The sequence below is a fragment of the Canis aureus genome, chromosome 34 (assembly GCF_053574225.1).
Source record: "Canis aureus isolate CA01 chromosome 34, VMU_Caureus_v.1.0, whole genome shotgun sequence".
Classification (NCBI taxonomy): domain Eukaryota; kingdom Metazoa; phylum Chordata; class Mammalia; order Carnivora; family Canidae; genus Canis; species Canis aureus.
Genome location: NC_135644.1, coordinates 6759194 through 6780067, shown reverse-complemented (window position 1 = coordinate 6780067; position 20874 = coordinate 6759194). Strand labels below are relative to the sequence as shown.

The following is a 20874-nucleotide window of genomic DNA, read 5'->3' as shown; positions in this document are numbered from 1 at the left end:
CAAACGAAGTAACTATTTGGGATACGAAATGAAGCTACCTCATAACTTAAATGTTCCCAACCCATGGGTGTTTCTTAGAGACCTCATCTATTACTCTGGTGAATGTCTAACACAGGAATGATGACCATGAGGGCTATGCAGGATATCTTAGGCCTCTGCATGCTTCGCCTGTGCCCCTTGAATGCTCATATGCTTGAAAGTATTAGTAAAGCTTGATACCGGAGATCTCTCATTTATGCGAGTCAATTTGGCAATCGAATCCTTGGAGTCAGCTAAATGAAAGGACGTGGCCGAGCAGGAGGTCTAACAAAATTAAGTTTGGAAGAGAGAAGGGAGCTGACAAAGGACACACAACTGGGTGGTGTTGAAGGCCCGGCCGAGACTAGAGACAATGAGGGGTGGTGACACCATGTCTCACCGACACGTGATGTTGCCAGTAGTGCTCAGCAATTCAAAGCCAAGAACGGAGAAGGTAGATGGGGTGGCTAGTGGAACTGGGTCTTTTTAAAGGTGGCAGTAGCTGATAAGACTGGAAAATAAAGGAATTGAGGGCACTAGGAAAAAAGAGAAGGTATGTGAGAGACAGAAGTTGAAGTGAAATATTGCAAGATTAAGGTGGAATATGCAAGGGGGTAAGAACATACGTAGGCTCTGGAGCAACTAGACCAGAATTTGAATCACTGTCCACCTCTTTCTCTTAAGCAATGTATTCAGCTTCTGCATGCCTCAGTGTCCTCTTGTGTGCAATGGGATAGTGATCTCTACTCACGGGAACCTCATACGGTTTAAGCAAGATCATGTGTGTGAAAGCACGTAGGACAATGGAAGTGCCCAGTAAATTGTGATCCATGTTAGGCAAATTGGCTGAAAGAAAACAAAGAGGTCAAGAGGATGGAGGTCTCGATGAAGTCAAGGCAGGATTAGCAGGAATAAATAGCTGAGAGGTCAAGTCAAAAGAATCTCAAGTTGGTCCGAGACAGGATATTAGAGTTTAGGACAAAATAGTTGTAGAGAATAAGAAGGTCCAGGACGGGGACCCAGGATCTCATGGGCAGCTAAGGTGCATGACTGTGGTGGCCACTGTCACTGATTAAATTCTGGAACCTTGAGGCTTCTGGGATGGATCCCCACAGAGGCAGTTTTATCATTTTTACTCTTCACTACCATAACCATCATGCAGACGCAACTCTACCTTATGAATTCTTAAGCAACACTCTGAAATTTGTGTTGAGAGTAGATCGATTTGGTTTTTGTTATTCCCTATGTAATGAAAACACTGGTGAGGACACCTATATTGCTGTTAGGTTGTTAACCCCTGTGGATCCATTTCCCCACAAACAGCACATTAACTGAGGTCCTTTAAGCAATGAGCCAAGAAACACTGTTTAGTGTGATGGCAGTTTTCATTTAAATTATATTATAAACAATATTCCATTTGGCTAATTTACAAGATCAAAGCATAATTATCCTAGCATAGTTTCTAAAGAACAAATTAATTCAAATCACTAACAGATTTGCAGAAATTGGTTATGCAATATAGTATTTCAACAGAATAAATGATTTAAACTAACATAACTTGTTGAAGTTAATAGTAATGCACTTGAGAATAATTCACAGAGATGTTTAATCAAAGGAAAACATGTAAGGATGGGAAATAGGCAAGGTTTAGAAATATACTAATATCAATGTGAATGACATTAACATGGTTCTGCTATATTTTAATGTTAGTCCAGAAAATATGTAGTAATTAATGATGAAGAAAGATAATCAGAACAGTTAAAATTGCTAATACCATGACCAGTGTTCTTGAACATAATCATAAAAAAATTATAAACTGGCAGTAAAGTCTCACCCTACGTATTATATTTATGTGATACCCATGTAATTTAAATATTGATTAGGATCCTATTTAGAGGAAAAATTTCATTTCTACTGCAAATATACTAAAATGTTAGGTTATATTGACAAGTAAGAGGGTTTTTTTTTTTTAATCCAGGCTATTCTGTGAAATACCAGGCACCCAAATATTTACAAACATTGGTATGACTGAATAGAATAGAAATTATATATATATATATACTATACATAGTAACATTGAATGCATAGTAATATATCAATATTATGTTTTCTTACTTTATAAAATTGTAGTTGGTGGATTTTGTCTTAAGTTTTCATCAGAATGGCTTATTCTTTCAAGAGAAAGAAAGGAGTGGTTTGACAGATACAGAAACTATCATTGTAGACCAGTGGCCAAACCCACTCTAAAGAGATAGTAAAAATAATGCTTCTGTCCATCACAAAGTTAATATGCTCTTGTGTAACGTGTATCTTAAAGGTCTAAATGCACTTCATCTTCTTTTTCTTGCTTCTTCCCTCACATCTGTCTTTTTCATGCGGGATTTTAGCCAAAGTCCTATCCTCTGACCTCTTGTGCTTTCTCTCCCTTAAAATACATTATTACAATCAAAGTCATGCATGCTCATTATAACTACTCGAATACACCCAAAATATATGCTGGAAAGCAAAAATATCCCTCTACTTTTCTCCTAATCCCACTCATATTTCTCCGAAAGAACCTCTTAACCCTCTGTTTTAGTAACTAATACGCTTCCATATACATCAGTTTATTGTTCTAACAACTCTTGATGCTATCTATTGATTCAGCACTGTGAGTTTTGAGATTTACCATATTTATACTCCCTTTTTTTTCACCTTTGCTTTCTTCTCCCAATGTTTATAGTTAGATCATTATCTTTAATTCTCCTAGCGCTTGCATTTATCACTTTAAATACTATCTTTAAACCCTGGTTTCTTGTTCATTAATTTTAGGAAGGAGCTCTTAAACTCTCCTTTATAAAATGAAGACATCAGCTCCCTGCCCTTCCTTTCATTTTTCTTCCATCCCTTTCCACATCCCACCTTCTACCACCTACCTTTTATTTTTATATTTTCAAAGTTAACATTCATCTTCCTTCTCATAACCCAAGCCCAGCTTGCTGTGCTTTTCCAGATTGATTGTAGATGCAGTGACCCAGAAACAGCATTTACGTTATCATTAGTATGTCAATATTGTTCAAAGTTGGACCAAGTACCATACTAAAATTGTATTGCTTTTTTTTTTTCTTTTTTTTTTTTTTGTAGTTCTAATGTGACAACTCCCACAGACACTCAGAGGAGATTGTGGTGGCTATGGAATGTGTCAGTGTGTAATGCGATGGGCTAAGGCTGAACCACATTTCCCAGAATTTCCTTCTCTGTCCGATCCACGGTTTGAGTGGGCCACAGAGAGACACTTTGTGTGAGATGCTGAGGGCTGAGGTGAAGTAGTCCTATTGTCTTTATGCTCCGAGGATGAGGCAGGGGCAACAGGGGCTGTCACACTCTCGCATGTTTTTTTGCTTCCTTACTGGTTCACCTACTTGGCCAGGAGCAGAAGCCTGGCCATTGGTTGTTGCATTCTTCCCTAGATTTTTCAGATTCTTTGACATCTAGGCCAGGTGGATGTTGTTTACCTCTTGACAAAAGGCCCCAGCTTATCCCGCAGAATGCCCACATCTTCAAAGTTGGAGATGGTGAAAAATGGGCACAGATTTTCAGTCTGTTCCTGTAGATCTCAGCTAGGGTGTATTGGTTGTAGTATGTTTCCTCTCGGCTATTTTTTTTTTTTTTTTATCTTTCCTCCCCCCCTGGACTTCCCTGAAGATATCTTTAAGGTCCAACATCAGCGCCAGTTGCTTTATGGTGTAAACAGCCTCTGCAAGTGTGCGTATACATCTCTCTGATACAAAGATGTTTCTAACATCGATTTCAAATGAATTTTTTAAAACATCCTGCAATTGCTTAGCATTGTGTCACATCTTAGTTTGCTTCATAGTTTTCTCTGAAATTTCTCATTGCATTCTTTGTTCCTTGAATTTGTGACCTGAGCACACTCACATTTTCTAGCCTTCTCAATCATATTGACTACAGAGTTCCTTTTTTTCCCTTCAGAGATCAATTTCCTAGAGTTCTCTCTCTTTTCTGCTCCAATCTGATACTATGCAAAGCTGTAGTTCTGGGATTTCTTTGAACTTCTTTGTCAAAATTTACTGTTTCTGGAACTCATATCTCCTTTTTATAGTGTACTTTCCTGTTTTGCTGGACTATATCCTGTAGTCATTTTACAGAGAAAATGTTGATGAAGAATAATTTTTTTGAAATTTTGCATGTCTAAATATATTCTCAGACAGCCCTCATATTTGCCTAATAGTATGAACATAATTTTTTTCCTTAGAAACTTGAAGAACTTCTTTTCGAAGCTTTTAGTGTCTTTTATATTTGTCACTGTGTAAAATTTCACTAGGATATGTCTTCCTGGGATTTCTTTTTTTTTTAAATAGTTCTGGACACTTGGACCTTTTACTTTGACTCACATCTTTTTTCCATTTTGTATAATTTCCTCCTATTTTTGTCCTTGATAATACTCCCTCCTCCACCATCACCAACACTCACACTTAATACACACACACACACACACACACACAGTTTTTTGTCCTTTCTAGGACTTTAATCAAAATTGAAATGTTCCATATTTGAACTCTATGCCTCATCTTTTCACTAACATTTCCATATCTTTCTAATTTTCATTAACTTTCTGGAGATTGTCAATTTTTCTTTTTACTTCAGTGCTCATATTTTAATCTCTAGGAGCTCTTTTCTTATTCTCTAATAGTTCCTTTTGCATTACTTTTCTGTCCTTGGATTAAGAATGTAATATCTTTGTAAATCTCTCTGAATATATTAGATACTTAGGGTATAATAGAAAAGACATCTGGATCTTGGTTACTTAATTTGCTAAACAAGAGTAATATCTATTCTAGGGATGACTGGGGGGCTCAGTCAGTTAAGTCTTTATCTTTGGCTCAGGGGATAATCCCAGGTTTCTGGGATCAAGCCTAGCATTGGGCTCTGGGCTCAGCCGGAGTCTGCTTCTCACTCTCTCTCCTTCTGCCCCTCCCTGTGCTCATTTTCTCTTTCTCTCCCTCTCAAATAAATAAATCTTTAAAAAAAACATTTAAAAAAAAGAATAATAGCTATTCAGTGGGATTATTGTGAATATTAAATGAGATTATATATTAAAAATGCTATTATAAAATGTGTAAGTATAATATTTTTTAAAGACCTTTAAATTATATATCTCCACATGATAATGTCTCTGAGCATGGCAAATTAATGCTTTCATTAACCTAGCTTTATAGGCTTACTCCCTTCTCTATTGTTCCATACACAGAATTCCAGCCATGCCACACAAAATTTTCCAAGTTATTTTTCCAAGGCTTTTGCTCTTATACTTCTATGCTTTGCCTTTTTTCTTGTGATAGGGACTACTGTATATCCCCAGTATACATTCTCTGCATCTTCCTCAGTAATAAAATCCTCAATTTTTAGCAAGACACATCATCATTTTTCCACCTCTCTTATGGTTGATTCTGGGAGTAAATAGAATCAATGTATGCAAATTTAGTTAAGTGTCTGGAAATAAAGGGGGTATGTATGCCCTTCTTCCCTACCACTTCCTGCTCACCTGCTGGCTGCACCCCAGTTGTGATGACTGGAAGTCAAGCAACCATCTTACAGCTTGAGTTGGGAGTGACATGCAGAAGACAGGTGGAAAAACAACATAGAGGGAGCACCCTGGATTCCTATCCCTGGAGCACAGTACTAATGCTAGACTAATTTCTTTTAAGGCAATTTCCTAGCTTATTGGAGCAATGTTATTTTGAGATTAATCTAATCCTAACTAATACACTCCCCATCAATGCATGACACTATTTACTCATCTTTTTAAGACTCAATTAAAATATCACTCATTCTAGTAAACTCTGCCTAATTAGACCTCCCCAATTAAACTTAATGTGTCATCTTTAGAGGATATTTTTCATGAGACCAAGAACCCTGTTTTTTTTTTTTCATTCTCCACGTTATGCCTAGTGCCTAGAAAAACATATGGGACATATTATTCACTCTGTAAGTATTTGTTAAATATACATAACTCTATGGCCCTTAGAACTTTATGGCTACCTCTATTATAACATATATACTTTACCTCAAGCCACTGTTCCAAGTCAAATTGTAACCTCGCCCCTAACCATATGTGGGTAAAACTATGTATGTCACCTATTTTTGCTCATTTATATATATAGTACACGTCTGACAGTCTGATGGATTGAGTGCTTTAAAATGACAATGAATTTAATAATATATAGAAATTTCCATTTTCAAACAAAATTTACATAAAAGTATTAAGATTTGGGGTGAACTACATCAAGACTGCCATCAAAAAGTCTCTCCCAAGACAATGTAGTGATTCTTTCTTAAACATCATAAAGCAGATCACAGCCTGTGGGCAATTTATTGAATTCTTCAACTTCCATTTTTTTTTTTTATCACTATTGGGAATCAATATCTATTGCATTTGTTATCTTGGACTGTGCTTAACACATGTGCTAAGTTAAGTAGTAGCTACAATTCTTATATTGACAAATAAGACACATTATCTTTAAAATTTATAGAGTTAAGGTTTTATGTACCTTCATTTATTCACCAAATATTTACATTGGTCCCTGATTCTGAGGATTCAGGGTCTATATTCATCCTTTAGGAAGATAGGCACCAAACAAAAATTACAAAAGTGGTAAGTGCTGCCGGGGAAGAGTTAGCAGAAGTGGGCCAGATCGCGGGTACATTTAAGTGATGCTGAGGACTTGAGGAAGCTATTATAGGTTTTAGGAAAGTGTGAGGGACTCAATGGGTCAGGTTTACACAAAAAGATTAAAAAGATCACTCCTCCCCAGACGTCTAGTCCCTTGCCTTTCAGTTTCTATTCACCCATAGACTCAGCTCAAATGACATTTCCTCAGGGAAGCCCTCTTTGGTACCACAGATTATATCTGGTTTTCCTATTATACACCTGGTCTTTCATCTTCAGAGTATCATGAATAGAGTAGTTAATAATGTTTTTTAAAAACTTTCATGTAAATAGGATTTTAAAAATAAATCATTCCAGGGGCACCTGGGTGGCTCAGTTGGTTGAGCATCTGCCTTTGGCTCAGGTCATAATCCTGGGGTCCTGGAATCAAGCCCCACATTGGGCTCCCTGCTCAGTGGGGAGTCAGCTTCTCCCTCTCTTTCTACTGCTCCCCCTGCTTGTGCTCTCTGTCTCTCATTCTCTCTCTCAAATAAATAAAAGCTTTTAAAAAACTACTAAACCATTCCATATGTATCAAATTTGTTATTCAAACAAATTCTGTCATTAATTTTTGAAACACAATTGCCTCTTAATTACATTTTTAGTTGAGCAGGTCCAACTTTTATAATATCTTGTCATTAAAAATCAACACTTGCAGATATGTGTGCATATAAGTGTATGTAAATGGGCATAATTTCAAATATAGAAGACTCTAATGCATATATGCTTTTAACACCTATACTTTTAAGATATTAGGTAGCACCACTACTGGAAATTATATTCTATTTGAAGCAAGACACTAAATATACAGATGAGTCAATTATTTAACAGCATATATTTTAGAATATTTTCAAAGTTAACATCTTTTTAAGACTAAACGTAATTTACTGTTTCTCTTAAAATCATGATAGTAGCACTAAAATCCTCTAACTCATTTCTTTTTGTTGTAACACCTACCATCTTTCAAATATCGAAGAATCTGTTGTGAATATGTTTTTCTCATATGTAAGACAAACTAATTGATTTTCTTAGCAACAAAATCAGGTCGTGGGAGAAAAAGGAAGGAGTTTGATGTATTCATCCTAAAATGGCAAGGCTAGTGTAAATGAGAAGTAAAAGGTTATGTAAATGAAGGAGGTTAAGACCCAAAAGGTTATGACACAGTTGGATCATTCTCATTACAGAAACATTAACATAGATGAGTACAATCTGCAGACCAGCTAAATCCAAATTGCACAACTGTACCCGAGGGAACTGAAATGATTTCAATAGTTGCCTTAAACATAGAGCTAAACAATTTGAGTTTGAAAGGGTTGCTAAGTTATTTAGAAGAACTGTTTAATCTTTAACAGTAAAACATTAAACCAAAGAGATTTTTTGATCTATTACTTATTTCCAGAGAGCAATAAATTTATTATTCACATACTCTGAATGAGCTTGCATCAATCACTACAAGACATTCAATCAAATTCATCTTGAAAAATGAAATGGCAAATGCATTTAAATTCAGGAAAGCCAATTTGGGGCAATTGACTGTAATTAAGAACGTTCACGGGGATGAGGTCTACTAGATTCATGCATGTATAAGAAAGAGCCTTGAAAACACTAAAAGTTAAATGCCAGAATTGGGATTTTTAACATCCAGCTGAAAATATGATTGGAAAGGTTTGTGTGAGTGAGTGAGTGAGTGAGTGAGCGAGTAACTGAGTGGGTGACTGAGTATGCGCGCGTATTTAGGGTATTTTAGGTATTTTTAGAGGTGTGTTTAGAAATGTGTGTGCGCGCGCAGGTGCACATGTGCATGGGTGAAGAACTACAGTTAAGATTTCCCGAAAGGGGGATGCCTGGGTGGCTCAGTGGTTGAGTGTCTGCCTTGAGCTCAGGGCGTGATCCTGGTCTGGGGATCCAGTCCAGCGGTTGGGTTCCCTGCAGGGAGCCCGCTTCTCCCTCTGCCTGTGTCTCTGCCTCTCTCTGTGTGTCTCTCATGAATAAGTAAAATCTTAAAAAAAAAAATTCCCGAGTATGCGCGCGTATTTAGGGTATTTTAGGTATTTTTAGAGGTGTGTTTAGAAATGTGTGTGCGCGCGCAGGTGCACATGTGCATGGGTGAAGAACTACAGTTAAGATTTCCCGAAAGGGGGATGCCTGGGTGGCTCAGTGGTTGAGTGTCTGCCTTGAGCTCAGGGCATGATCCTGGTCTGGGGATCCAGTCCAGCGGTTGGGTTCCCTGCAGGGAGCCCGCTTCTCCCTCTGCCTGTGTCTCTGCCTCTCTCTGTGTGTCTCTCATGAATAAGTAAAATCTTAAAAAAAAAAATTCCCAAAAGGAGGAATTGTAACTCCTCCTCCCTCCCAATCCCCAAGCCTGACCATCATCAGACAGTGATATATTCCTCATCTTTACTCCTCTTACAAAATAAAGACTTGGGATCCTGTGAGTTTCTGTTAAAACTATGGAAAATTGACAGGAAAAGCCTTGAAGAGTATATGTAAGAAGAGTATGCCGTTGAGGTGTAGTATCAGGAAAATTCACTCCCTGAAACTACGCCTTCAGGGAGAAGCAAAAGGTTCCCTGCCACCCTCTTGAACAGACACTATTTCAGCAAAGAATATCCACAGTTAGCATTCCTGCAACCACAAGACAGAAAATCCAGAGCAGACGGTGACTGCATGTGAAACAGGTCTTTTCACCATTAGTTTGAAGCTTAAAAAGATTGTGTTTTCTGAAGTGCAATTAAATGTGATGGCCTGAGCTGGCTATATAGTCCCAGTAACACCTTTGACTGGCTTCTTCCCAGGGTGAGCCATATTGATGTTGCTGGCAAGCACTGTTGCCAATTTAATTAATACTTTTGACTGCACAGTCTTCAAAAGAGTAGTTCTAAATTTAACCAAAGCACTTGCCATGATGCCAAAAATTAACATATTTGGTTGCCTTCACTCTTCCAACAACAGTACTTGAACAGCTGCCAAGTGCAGAGCACTTGGGTAGGTGCCTCAGGAATACACAGCCACGTACAAGAGTGGGCTGTGGTTTAAAAAAAATAAAGAAAGTACAATCAACTAAAACACAAGGCAGAGTGTGGTAAATGCCAAAAGTTAGATTCAAAATCAAAGGCTTTGGGTGCCCAGCCGAGGCAGATAATATATCCTCACTTCTCTTTTGCCCACTGCGGTGATGCGCTTCCAAACACCTGCTCTCCCCGTCCCCCAGCCCTGCTCCAGGTCGCCTTCCTTTCCAGATCAGCATAGGCCCCGGTTCAGACTTAAGCTCCCAGGTTCTTTCAATCCCCTAACCATTCTGGCTTTTACCTCTTCCACCCTGCAAATTCTCAACTGGAGAACATGCCAAACTTGCAAGGTGTCTGTTCCTAAAAATACGTATTCTTGATGGGAAACCTCACCTAACTGCAGAGAATCAAGACACAGTTACAAAGCTAAGGTGTCTCAACTCAAAGGGACCTTCAGGAAACCCTGTTACTCCTTTGGTTTTCCCCAACATTGACCTCTCTTTTCCTCTTCAGCCCATACCCAGAACCTCCAGCATCTCTGGAGGTTCCCGAAAGGGGACTATTCAGCTGTTGCTCCTTGCTCTCAGCAGGAGACACTCAAGGTCACAGAGTGTGAACTCCCTAAGGGTCTGATTCTCCTGGGTGCTTCTTCAGGCTTTGTTCCCTCACACGCTCTTATCCAAGCCTGATTTCCCCGTCCATGTCCAGAGCTCAGCCAGGCTCCTCTAACACCTCCCTTCAGCAATTTTTAGGCCTTTTCACCGTCAGTTGGTTCATCTCCACTGGCTGTTTCCATTCAGTCTGCAAATTTGTGTAAATAACGCATTCTTCACCATCTTTTGACTTCACTGTATTGACACGTATGATCACTGTTTTTTTTTAGATCACAAAGGTTCACAGTAAAATATTTGAAAAATGCAGAAATGTATAAGTAACTTGAAGTTACTATAATCCCATGGTCCAGAAATTACCGTTTTAGTTAATTCTTTACCATTTTGGTATATTCCTTCTCGTATTTTATATTGTACATTTATATGTGTGAGGTTTTGTATTTTATAACAAAATTTTAACTTAATTTTAATACTGTCTAAATCCTAATTATTTCATCTTATTGTATCAAGAATATTATTTTTAAAAAGAATATTATATTTGTCAATAAGTATTTCTTGAAAAATAAACATTTTAATAGCAGCAGGTTATACTTACTGCCATAGTATACATTTTTTTCCTCATACTCTAGGGTTAACAGTATTTAATAATACTGGTTATTTTAATGGACATATAAATGTATTTTTACTTAATTCTTTATGACTCTGATTATTGGAATTTGAATATTATTTTATCTAGGTTTACTGGTCATTTTATATTCTTCATAGAAATATCTGTTGGTGTGTTTTGCCCACTTTTCTATTTCTTTATGAGACTTTTGGTGAGTATTAAACCTTTTTATATGTGTACCAGTAATTTTCCCACTTTGTTATGTGCCTTTTAAGTTTATTTATGGTATTATTTTAATTTTCAATGATCAAAGTTTCTTTTAGATTTATTCCGTTGCTTTAATGCACTGTGAATCATCTCCATTCCTGAAAATATATATAATCTTCCTTTTTTCACAGAGACATCAGTTGTTTACATTTAACTCTACACATCCTTGTAATTTATCTGGGGCTACAGGATGAGGTGAAAATCCAATTTTACTTGATCTTCTTCATAATAGGGTAACAAGGATGTCCCTAGCATTTATTAAACAATCATTCCTGTCTACTCTGATTTGTGATGTCATCTTTATTATGTATCCTACTATGCCAGCCCGTTGGCCTTCTTGCCCCTCTGCTGCTCTGCTGTTATCTCAAGCAAGCTGACCTTCCCAGACTTTTTCCACGCTCCTTATTAACAGGCCATCAGCACTCCTGCTGGGAGGCACTGAGAGGAGGAAAAGAGAAGTCAAGGTACTTTTCCCCTCTTTCTGCTTCAGGTGATGTCTTGGGCAGAGGTTGTACTTTTCTGGCACTTTGTCCCGGCTTGGACAGGTCACCGTCATTTCACCTGGTTCCCTAGTTGACCCGGCCCAAGCTCAAGGAACTGCACCCCCTTCTTGTGTGATCTTCCAGCCCCGGGGCATAGCAGCTGCAGCTGTGTGGTTCATCTCAGGGTAGCTTCTCTGTCCCTTTCACCAGTGTAACCCGTTGCCTGCATTAAGTTGCTTCTGCTTTAAATATTCAGTTTCATTTCACTTTTCGTATTTAGAACATGACCGATAGAACTGTCATTCCTAGTCACTAATATATGTGTTCTTTTCTGTACCAGGGCTACGATTCTAGTGATTGCAATTTTTATAAAACATTTTAATTTTACTCAGCTTTTTTAAAACAAATGCTAGTCCCAAAAAATAAAAAATAAAAAATTAAAATTAAAAAATGCTATTCCCTAATTTGGTTTTGGAAAACCTAATTATTTTGCCTATTTCTTTTTTTTTTCTTTTTTTACATTTTATCTTATTAACATGCTTAAAGAAATACTCATGTGAATAAACAAAAATACCTAGGCAAAGTGTTTGCTTAAAAATTGTCTGTACCAGTAAAAAAAACTGAAAGCAACCAATGTTAAATACATTTACAATGTATTTACACAGTGTGATACTCTAGGTCTTTAAAAAGAATATGGTACACACACTGCTATGGCAGCATAAACTGCTATAATTATTTTGAAAAACTCTTTGGCAGTATCTACTAAAACTAAATATATGAATACCCTATCACCTAGCTCTTCCACTTCTAGGTATATATCCAACAGATATATATACACATGTTCATAAAAAGATGTACAAGAATGTTCCCAGCATCTCTATTCATAATATTCTTCTGGGAACACTGCAAACATCCACTAAATGTGTAAATTGTATTATAGTCATGTAATGTAATATGGCAGTGAAAAGCCAAACTACTGAATGACTCCAAAACATTGCATATGACACCAGACACAATAAGAACATACTGCGTGTTTCCGTTTATGTAAAGTTCAAGAATGGGTGACATTAATCAATGCTGAAAAAAAGTCACAGCAGTGTTTACCTTTAGGGAATTATGTTGGAAAGGGACATGAGGGAGGGACGATTTCTGCACTCTTTTGTATGTATGATAAATTTCAATTTTAGGCGTTTAAAAATGTATAAGGTAGATCCATATGTATTGATGTAGAAAGATATCCAAGTTATGCTGCTAAGTTAAATAAAATAGTTGTTGGAGGGTACATAAAGAAAGAGTCCATATGTGTTAAAAAAAAAAGACTATCATATATATGTGTGTGTGTATAAATATATATTCATATGTGAGTACTTACACACATACACACACACTCAAGAGAAAGTAAGAGAATGAGAGACTTGGTTTGAATTTTTCCCCACAAATACGAACCATTTTCATAATAAAAAACTCAATGGAACATTGCATTGAAACTATAAGTTAATTTAGGAAAATAATTTTGTCTTACAATATTGTTTTCCTAGTCAGAAATATGGTATGTCTCACCATGTGTTCATCTCCTTTTATACCCTCCAGTCAAGCTCTTAAACTTTCTTGTAAGACCTGCATGACTCTTGAGAGGTTATGCCTGTGGGTTAGTTATTTATTTACCATTGCTCTTATGAATTAAGCTAATAGCTAAGCTTCTCAAATGCAAAGTCTAGCCTTCTATTTCCTTATTTCTCATTCATTGCTAACCTGCTCAACCCTAATTAAGCTTTTCTAGGAGAGATTATCAGTTGCCAAGTACAACAGATGGCTCCATTTTTTAGCATGACACTTGTAGACAGTCATTAATTCATTAATTCAATAAATATTTGTTGATCACTTGATATATGCTAGACAAAGTGCCATCACTATAGGTTAAAAGGTAAACACCACCCCAACCCTCAGATTATTTATGTCTTACTGGAGCAAAGAATAAATGAATACTTACAACACACTGTGTTACATGCTGAAGTAGAGATAAGCACAATATTCTATGGACAGACATCACAGGGCCACTTGCCCAGGCCTGGGTTATTAGAAATCACTTCCCAGAGCAGATGTTGTAGAAGTTGAGATGTAACTCTAATGAGAATGATGAACATTCTAGATGTAGGTAAGATGACTTCATTATCTGCAGAAGGTCACAATCCAGATTTCAGCACAACCAGGAAATGAAAATAATTCAACACGGCTAGATTACAGAACACGAGGTAGGTAATTGGAGAAAGTTAGACCACAACAGTAAGCAGAGGCAGATCATCAGGCCTTTCATTGGTGTCCTAAGTTCAGAGATCAATAACAAGCCACTTGAAGTGTTTGTTTGTTTGTTCATTTCACTAGAAAATTCTATCAGATATGTATTTTTTTAATTTTTAGAATATTTTTCTTGAAATTTAATTAGTATACAGTGTTACATTCGATTCAGGTGTACAGTATAATGATTCAACAGTTCCATACATTTCTCAGTGTTTGTCAAGATAAGTGTACTCTTAATCCCTTTTATCTATTTCACTCATCCCTCCACCCGCCTCCCCTCTGGCACTGAATGTTTTAAAGATAGGAGCTGATATGATCAAGTTTGCATTTTAGGAACCAAATGAAGCTGCATAGTGAAGAGCAGATTAGAACGGCATAGGTACTGGAAGCAAGGAGCCCCTACTTGCTTTAATGATCTAGGCAGTGAAAATGAAGGGAAGTAATAAGATACCAGAAATTACAAACAAGCCAAAGTAGAAGACTTGGTAATTAACTGGATATAGGAGGTAAGGATTTCAGAGATGAAAGCAAGGTTCTGACCTGGCAGACGGAGTCAACTGTGGCTCCACTGACCTAAATGAGACAAACAACAATTTTGCCAGGGCACGGTGTGATGCGATGCGGAGTTTGGTTTTAGGAATGTTGGTTTTGAGTTGCTTGTGCAAAGCAGCAGAAGGCAGTGCAGTGTGTGGGCCTGGTCTTCAGGAACCATATTTGGGGAGGAGCACTGGGTTTGAGAACCATGAGCATTTGGCAGGGGATTACATGCAAGTGGATGAGATCACTGAGGGTAAGAACCCAGAACAAGCAATTAAGAGACAGTCTCTGTTCAGTCAGATTTGGGTAACTTGGTTTTGCTTTGGTTATCTTTGGCATCTTGCTTTTGCGACCTGCTAGCTCTGGGGCCATTCTTAGGCCTTTAACTTCTCTATAAGGTGAGCTATTAATAGTATCCACCTTATGGGGCACCTGGGTGGCTCAGCGGTTGAGCATCTGCCTTTGGCTCAGGGCGTGATCCTAGGGATCCTGGGATCGAGTCCCACATTAGGTTCCCTACAGGGAGCCTGTTTCTCTCTCTGCCTATGTCTGCCTCTCTCTGTGTGTCTCTCATGAATAAATAAATAAAATCTTTAAAAAAAAAGAAAAAAATAATAGTATCTACCTCATAGGGTTTTATAAAGAATAAAATATCATCTTTAAAAAGCATTTAATACAAGTAAGAATTTGATGAATATTGGCTATTATTAGTATTGCTGTGGTTCTTATAAGTTTGAAGATAAACTCTGATGACCTGACAACTTTTAATGGGAAAACAGAAAATTTACTCATGAAGGAATTTGAGAAGCAACAGCCAGAGAGTTTAAGGGGAAAATTAGAGAATATAATGTCACATAGGCCAACATGGGGAGAGGGAGGAAAGGAAGGAACATCTCAAGAAGAAAAAAGTAGACAACAGTTTAAAATGCAATGATACAAGTAGAAGAGGGGCTTATATAGTCTTATCAGATGATCAAAGTCTGATATCAAAGTCTTATCAGATGATCTTAACAAGCACAGATTCATGGCTATTCTAGAAACAAAGGCCAGATTGCAATTAGACTGAGGAACGAATAGAAGGTGAGGAAAAGGAAGACAGTCTTTATAGTCGTTGTTTGTGAAAGAGAAAGATGGATGGGAGAAGAAGTTTGGCTGGTGGTTGTTATAAATGTGAAGACTTGACCATGGACATGCCGATGAGGAGAAATCTTGCAGTGAGGGTTCTTGTAGATAGTGAAGAGAAGAGATGGCCCACCCATCATAAAGATAAGGATGAGATGAGAGAAGATGGCTCTAGTTCACAGGAGTAGGGAGGTCCTCCATGAGAAAGATGAGCATCTGCTCCACGGTGACAGAGGGAAGGAAGGCAAGAGAAGGGGGGGCAGGAGCTGGGAGGTTTGCAGAAGGAGGAGTCTGAGGAAAGCTCCATCTCATGTTGTCTATTTTCTTTGTAAATTCTCTGCTCAAAGTGCAGTGAGACAGAGAAAGATCAAAGGTTTCAGGGGAAAGAAAATTTAAAAAAAGATCTGCGGGAAGTGAAAAAGGGAACCAATTAGAGAAAGAAGATTTTCCAGGCTGACTTCAGGACCCAGTGGTTGTTGAAGCTGTTGATTTGTCAGGCCATCCGTCTGTGCTGGTTTTCTCCGGCGGTACTTAGAAGCTCAGGAAGGAGGATGGAGAACGTGGGCAATGAAAGGGGTTTTGCTGGTGGAATTGGGGATTGGGGGGTAGTGGTCAGAGTTGAGTGAAATGGCAAGGAAGGAGTTTAAGTGTTGGAGCTGAGATAGAAAAGGAAGGGACAAAAGGAGGGAACTGTGGGTAAAATATAAAAAAGAGCCAGGAATTATAGATCCCAGTGAGATGGTGGAAAGACTGATGAGAAGATCTAGAAGGATAGGAGTTTGTGGCACAAGAGCAGTTGTGACTGTTTCAGAAAGGGGGCACGGTCTGCTGAAAACATGGCCTGGGCTGGAGGCCAGGAAGTTGTGCTCTGAGATGGAGCGGGGGGGGGGGGGGGGGGGGGGTAGGCAAGCTAACAAGAAGCTGAGCTGTCCACGGGGAGACCCAGTGATCACTGAAGTGACCCTGGAAAATGGTGGGAAGAGGGGCAGAAAGGAAGATGCATCAGGGGCCAAAATATGTGCTGAGTCAAAGTAGTGACTGAGAAGCTCATGAGAGCAAAAAGGGTCTGGAAGATTATACCATAAAAGCCTCTGAACCTGCAAGAAGGAGTGAGCCAAGGAGATCCTACAAGTCTGGCTTGGCACTGAGGCATGAGAATGTTGACACCCGCTTGGTGTGGGAAATGGGTGGCATTCACTTAAGACAGATGCTGGAGAAGCCAGTTTTCAGGGAATGCCAGGGGATGGGATCAAGAGTTTCTGCAGAAGATGAAGATATGAAAGAGGGAGACTGCATCAGGAGGCATCTCAGAGGGTCGTGTGGAAGGTCTGGGGGGACGGGGGCGTGCAGAGGAGAGGAACCTTTTCGACATGACGATGAGAATACGGAAGACACACCGTGGAAAGCCTTAAATTAGGAGCAGTAACCACAAATGGCAGGAATGTGAGGCACGGTGGGTTCACTGATTCTACCTGTAAACACTCCACGCCTCAACTCTTGTAACAATCCCCAACTGGCCGTTCTGCTTTCAGCTTTGCTCTTTTAAATGCATTTTGCATGATGTATCTGGATTCGATTATATAAAATGTACTTCTAATCCTGTCATTCATCTCCTTGATTAAAATCCTCCATCGTTTTGTTTTGTCTTTTAATTAGGCCTCCAGTGCTAATTGCAAACTCCTAAAATTAGCACTGTGTATAAGTCTCCCCAGTTACCTGGCTCCTGTCCACCTCCCCAGGCTCCTCTCCTCGCAGACCCTCAAGTGTTGTACCCTGTCCCTTAGGCTAAACTACATGAAATTCCCCCATATCTCCACACACTCTGAATGGAGATAAGGGAGAAAGAATATTCCAGGCACAGTAAACAGCTTAAAAAGACATGAGAGCTGGGAGCTTTGAGAGATGTCAAAAGATAGAGGAAACCGAAACGTAATTAGATGATAAGACATGAAAAATAAAGATTGCTCATAGCTTTGATTCTTGAATAAAGTACTGCCTTCTGTGAAATGTGTTACAGTGTAGGTGCTGTTAATTTCCCTCAAGGAGTTGAATTTGATGCACCTACCAGACTAAATATTTTTTATTAAGATATACTTGTCTGATGTTCCTATTAACAATTACTATACACATGACCTTTTCCCCATCTTTCCAAGCTTTATATATTCAAACGTGTGATGTTGAGAGGCATATTGTTTAAGAGGTACTCTTCGCAGCATGTAATTCATAACAGACACCTTGCAAAAAATGTGTGTGAGTTTGTATATTTTTCAAAGATAATGAGCAGAAAGATTTAAAATCTGTTCAAATGTTTTCTGGCAAAATGTACATGAATCGTGCCAAAAGGAATTGCATATTGCATGCCTTCAATCTGTTTTCGAAATATTTGTAGATACAGGCAACATCTGTTCCACTGGACAGAGATATACTGTAAGTGCTAATAACTTTGGAAAGCCCTGATTTTAAAAGTTTGTACTTGAAAATTAAATATTTTTTAAACAGATGCATGCCAAAGTGCTCTAAATGAACTTCATTTTTTTAAAAAAAATCACAGTAATTATAAAGAAAATTTTTTACAAAATAAACCAAAGTTTAAAACTTAGAGAATTTTGAATGATTTAATCGTATGTTATACATATATCTACTGGCAAAATATAATATTGTAGCCCAGCTCTGTCAAGGATTGCTGGGGGTGGGGTGGGGTGTGGAGAGAGAACTAAGGGACCTACCTACAAATATATAAAATAGATTCTGATTTGAGGCAAAGCAAAAAATGTGTAGTCCTGAGAGAACATGAATGTGAGGTTAAAAATCCCAAATATAGGAACGTCTGGGTGGCTCAGCAGTTGAACAACTGCCTTCGGCTCAGGGAATGACCCCGGGGTCCTGGGATCAAGTCCCACATCGGGCTTCCCGCAGGGAGCCTGCTTCTCCCTCTGCCTACGTCTCTGCCTCTCTCTCTGTGTCTCTCATGAATTAATAAATGAAATCTTAAAAAAAAGAAAAATCCCAAATATAAGGGTGTCTGGGTGGCTCAGTTGGTTGAGTATCCAACTCTCGATTTCAACTCTGGTCTTGATGAGAGTAGTGGGTTTAGGCCCTGCATTGGGCTTAAAAAAAAAAAAAAAATCCCAGTGTTGGGAAAATGATGAAAAATTGTAACTGGACAACAAGGAACAGGGGGATGATTTGGTGGAGATCCCTGATCTTGCCAGCACACGTCAAGACTGGCCCTGGATAAGGATTAGTAAACACTGTAAGTGCTGGTACATCAGTAGTGACCAGATTTGTCAATTGGAATAATATTGTTTCAGAAAAGTATAGGTCTGAATCAAAAGAGATGAAAATAAGAGGCACTTTTTAAGAGAATCTGTCTTGTGATAAATTATATGAAATAGTAGAAATTTCTTTTTTATGGTTATAGGAGGAAAATCTTTGACAATGTGCTTATTGCCACTAGACAGTATTTTTCAAATTTCAAGGAACCTCGCTTTAATGGATCGTGAAATCCATTTGAGTTGATCATAACATTTTTAAAATGAAAAATAATATTTAAAAATGATATTGCATTGCAAATAATAGGAGTAAGAATTGTTAACATTCTGTTTCAAATTGTATATGTATGAGAAACATATGAAATGTACTTTTCCTTGTAGATCACAGTCCAAAAGAAAAAAAAAAAAAAAAAACAATGTTATGCTTTCTCCTCTTTGGTGGCTGACCTAGTTGCAATTCAGTCTAAAGAGCAGATATAAATCAGAGAACATCCTGGGCCAGATAAAGTCTTGGGCCTTAGAGGCTCCCCCAAGGGTCAGAAGTGCAGAGAAGTCAAGTCCACTAGGGAAGAGTCTAAGGAGGGTGACGGAGAGCAGGTGGGGTGGGGGGTCACCACAGTAGCCCGACGCCTATGGTTACAACCTGGGGAGCCTAGACTAGACTTTGGAGGAAGAGGGGTATTTCTGTGCTTCTCCATAGAACTTTCACCCCATTTCATTATAATACACTAGAAATAATAGCAAGGGAATACTTGGCCGGTTCTATGGTCAACAAAGGAAAGTGCATCTTAATAGCTACAACAAGTTGTGGAATCCAAGGTCCATAGGTATTCCAAGGTCCATAGGTATTAGTCACCCAGATGCTAACCATCTCATGTGATTTAGGAATTCACATGCCTAAAGCAAGGAACAAAAACTTGCATATCCAATGAGGTGAAAAGCCATTGTTGTGTAATTGCATGACAAATATAGCAATACTTTTCTTATCTACCCTGATAAAAAAAAAAAAAAAAAATGAGGTGTTGAAAGGCTGGTCAGGATGGTTGATCAGGCGAGGAAAACAAGGTGGCTGAGAAACAGGTTAGGAGGGACACTTTATTTTCACTGAATGCACTTCTGCAACTCCAGAACTGTAAACCATGTGCATTTTACCAGTTTAAAAGAAGAGTAATTTGCATTTAGGAAAATATAATAAATGTCACATTGGTGAAATTTTTAGAAAAACTAAAGTAGCTCTGTGGGGGACACTTTATTGGGTCGTTAGCCAAGGAGCCATTCTCCTGGATCCTTTTTGTAAAAAATGCCTGATTTTTCAGCTGGTGGTAGTATGTCCAAGCCCCAGAGGATGAATGAAGTAAATTAGCCCACACCAAGCCAGTGATGGCAGGAGAAACCAGAACCCTCAAGTGTGGGAGAGCCTGCTATAAGAAAGGTACTGCTTCAGTCTTAAGGGATGGGTAGAAGGTGCAAGAGGGGAAGCTGAGACAGTTAGTAAGGAGCAAATACACCTGCCAGGGTGACTCCTCCCACCCTCCTCAGGTGGGCGAAGCTACTAGATAATAAGTATCAGTCAACAGCTAAAGCAGAAAATGTGCACACATGCATACATACACACACACAAAATCGCTAAATGCAGGCAAGGATAATCAAAATTAGCTTTCACATACAGGTCTTCTCAAATATACACATAAGAATACTATCAAAACTCACAGGTTTGAAGGAAACCTATAGTGAAAGGAAGCAACAAATAATTTAAAGAATCATAAATATTTCCAGTGGGATATGAGAGGCTGTCTTATCCATGAAAAATAACAGGCTGAGTTATAAATCTTGAAAATAAAAAATATGTGGCTGTTAGTAGAAAAAAAGAAAGAAAGAAAGAAAGAAAGAAAGAAAGAAAGAAAGAAAGAAGAAAGAAGAAGAAAGAAAGAAAAAAGAAAAGA

The 20874-nt window shown here is 38.3% G+C and overlaps 1 long non-coding RNA gene across 6 annotated transcripts in view; it reads right to left on the bottom strand.

The window, feature by feature from the left end:
* Nucleotides 1–20874, bottom strand: part of LOC144304739 (uncharacterized) — a 152354-nt gene that overhangs the window by 107112 nt on the left and 24368 nt on the right. For 4 of the 6 annotated variants that reach the window (XR_013371712.1, XR_013371713.1, XR_013371714.1 and 1 more), the window contains one exon: nt 13693–13875. The exons of the other annotated variants lie outside the window; for them this stretch is intronic. This is a non-coding gene — a long non-coding RNA (uncharacterized LOC144304739). The remainder of the gene's footprint in view (nt 1–13692; nt 13876–20874) is intronic. 6 annotated transcript variants of the gene reach the window in all.